Source organism: Marmota marmota, unplaced genomic scaffold (genome assembly GCF_001458135.2).
Source record: "Marmota marmota marmota unplaced genomic scaffold, marMar, whole genome shotgun sequence".
Taxonomy (NCBI): domain Eukaryota; kingdom Metazoa; phylum Chordata; class Mammalia; order Rodentia; family Sciuridae; genus Marmota; species Marmota marmota.
The window spans coordinates 22001989-22005648 of record NW_026000174.1 but is presented as its reverse complement, the minus strand read 5'-3'; positions in this window follow the sequence as shown (position 1 = coordinate 22005648).

The window sequence follows — 3660 nt, the reverse complement described above, 5'->3', positions numbered from 1 at the left end:
TTTTGATTGTCTCATCAGCTTAAGAATTGGGGCAGGCCATGAGAAAAACTTGAAAATCCCCAATTAAACCAGTGCTATATCTGTATGCTACATTTATATATATTCATATCTACCTATTATCTCTCTATCTATCTATCTATCTATCTATGTATCTACAGAGAAAGAGAGGAGTGAGGCTAAGGAGATAGTATCTGTTTATACTTAATTTATAACCTTCAGTGAAGTGAAGAAAGAAGAAAAGATGATAATGAACTTTGCAGAACTTGACCAGAATAGAATAAAAAGAAATGAAAGTGTAATAAATTAGCAAACCAAATTTGTCAAAACTGTTTTATTCTAAACATGCTGAAGAAGTATACATTCTCAGATTAAAAATTATTTTGAGAAACAGAAATTCTGGAAATATGCTTCTATATTCATTCAAAAAAATTGAAGGGGCAATGTAAGATTTTAAAAAATTGTAATTAAGGAAAAACAAGGTTGTGAGAATCACTGGATGTGAGACTGTTAAGTGTTCCATGTTCCATGCCTTGTGGAGGAAGTTGATCTGATATAGTGAGATCTAAGTCAACACACAGATGCAGAAATGAGACAAAAGATAAATACTCTTACTTAAGATAATCAGTCCTGGTATTTTTAAAACTTGTGGGTTTTGTTATGCCTGTGCCCAGTTGCTTTTTATACATTTTTATATAGTTAAGTGAAATATTCCAGTGTCTTTCCAATAAATTCCTTTAAGCTGGTTCAAGTTAAGCTTCTGCCATAACCTTGAAACTTAAAGAGTTCTATCTAATATAATACAGGTAAAGTCAGGCAGAGAAGATCCAGCATATGTGTTATGGTGTGCCTGATAAAGAAAACAGAAAAAATGGACATAAAAATTTCAGATATATAAGGGAGAAGAAAAACTTCTGAGATTAAAGAAAGTAGTATTCTATAGCTCAAAAGGAAAGAGAATTCTAGAAACACCAAAATGGGATAACCAATTCCAAGTAATCATAGAATAGAAAAGTTAGTTGCACTTAAAGATTAAAAAAAAAAAGAATCTTATAGGCAGAAAAAGAGCAAGTCATCCCAAGGGGGCTACTCAGATGGGCCTCATACATCATGGGAATAGCCAAAGCCAGGAGACAATGGAATAATGTCTCTGGAGCTTTTTATGGGGATTACGTAGGCAGGGACTAGTGTAACCCACAGATTTGACATCTAATCAAGCTGTTTTTTTTGGGGGGGGGTATAGTGATTGAACTCAGGGCACTTGACCACTGAGCCACATCCCCAACCCTATTTTGTATTTTATTTAGAGGCAGGGTCTCACTAAATTGCTTAGTGCCTTACTTTTGCTGAGGCTGGCTTTGAACTCTCAATTCTCCTGTCTTAGCCTCCCAAGCTGCTTGGATTGTAGGCATGTGCCACTGTACCTGGCTCAAGCTGTTATTTTTATGCAAAGAAGTAACAAACAATATTCTTAAGCATTCAAAGATCTACTCCCTGAAAAATTGCCTCACCGATAAAATGAATCATGCGAGTGATAAAGAAAACTTAGGAGTGGAGGAACAAAGGGATGAAAGGATTGGCAGGGCATATAGGATTGATTTAAATATAACTAAGTCTAATGCAAAATATCTGTGAATATTATGAAAATAGAAGAAAATGTAAAGGCTCTAAAATTAATAATGAATAAAGGAATGATGTAACAGAATATAAAATGGGGAGAAATAGACCAGGTAGAGATATATTATGCGTGTGAACTCATCATTTATCTTAGTGGAGAGAGAATCAGTAGATGTAGCTTGAAGTTGATGAGTTTGCTGCTTTGAGGGGGAATTTTGGCACTGCCGAATACCAGGCTGTGCAACCTCAGGTAAGTTTAAATCTCATATGTAGTTGAAGAACTTTCATCTGTATCATGGAGATAATATCTACCCACCTACTAGGGTTGTTGAGGATTAAATGCAATCATGTGTGGGAAGTGCTGAGAACTGACCCAGAGAAACTATTCAATAAAAATTACCCATTACTTACTATTATAATCTTAAGGAGAAAACATGGGAAGGTAGTTTTATAATCTTGGGACAGAGAGAAGGCCTTCTATGTTAACTCCAAACCTAATGACCATAAAGAAAAAGATGAATAATTTGTCTTTATAAAAACCAAAAGCAGCATGGCAAAAGCACCATGATAAGAATCAATGAGCAAATACCCAAGTGTGGAAGAGTAGTTGCAACATATTTGAAGAAGCAGGAGTGATATCACTAATATTCAGGAATCACTGGTAAATCAACAAGAAAAGATGAGCAAGAATCAATATGAACAAGCCAGGTGTGATGGTGCATGCCTTTAATCCCAGAAGCTCAGGAGGCTGAGGCAGGAGGATAGAGAGTTCAAAGCAAACCTCAGTAAAAACGAGGTGCTTAGCAATTTCGTGAAGCCCTGCCTCTAAATAAAATACAAAATAGGGCTGGGGATGTGGCTCAGTGGTTGAGTGCCCCTGAATTCAATCCGTAGTTACTGCCCCCCCCCCACAAAAAAAAGAATCAATATGAACAAATGTTTTACAGAAAAAATAAAATAATAGAAAATTGAATCTTTAGCCTCACTATAATGACAGAAGTAGAAATTAAAATGAGGTGCTCTTTTTCATTTACTAGTTTGAAAAGGATAAAAAAGCTTGAAAATATCTAATGATGGAAAGGATATGGTGATATAGAAACTCTTGTATCCTTTCTTTCTTTTCTTTTTTCCCTTGTGTTCTTTCTTTTCTTTTTTTCCCTTGTGGTCTTTCTTGAGGGTAATTTGACACTTAATCAAAATTGTAAAGGCTCACATCTTTTATCTCTGCAATGCTACTACTAAGAATAGATTCTACAAATATATTCATCTTAGTGAACAAAGATATAGATAAAAGGAGGTTGATTATAGTATTATTTATAATAGAAATTTACTTGACTATTTACTTGAAAATTTACTTGACTATTGCTATGAACTTGTTAGAGTATTTATATACCTTGAAATACTAGTAGCCATGAAAACAAAGGATATATGAATATATACAGTTGGCCCTCCATTTCTGTGGGTTTAATTAGGTGTGGACAGAAAATATTCAAGAAAAAAATTGCATCTTGGGGCCGGGGTTGTGGCTCAGTGGGGAGAGCGCTTGCCTAGCATGCATGAGGCACTGAGTTCGATCCCTGGCACCACATAAAAAAAATACACAAATAAAATAAAGGTATTATGTCCATCTACAACTAAACAAAATTTTTAAAAAATTTCATCTGTACTAAATATGCACAGATGCTTTTTTCCTTATCATTCCCTAAATAACACAGTGTAACAACTATTTGCATAGCATTTTACATCATATTAGGTATAAATAATCTAGAGATGACTTTAAAGTATGTGGGAGGATATGTGTAGGTTGATGCAAATACCACACCACATCCTCTAAGGACCTTGATCATCCATAGATTTTTATTATGAGGGCAGGGGATTCTGGAACCAACCTTCTGTGGGTACTGAGGGACAACTATATACTGATAATAGTAAACGGACAGGCTGTAATATTTAGGAAAAAAAGTAATTTGTATGAGAATAGGTATGTATATTAATTTGTTTACTAAGATAATACATAATTTATACTCTTATAAACAAATAGAAAAT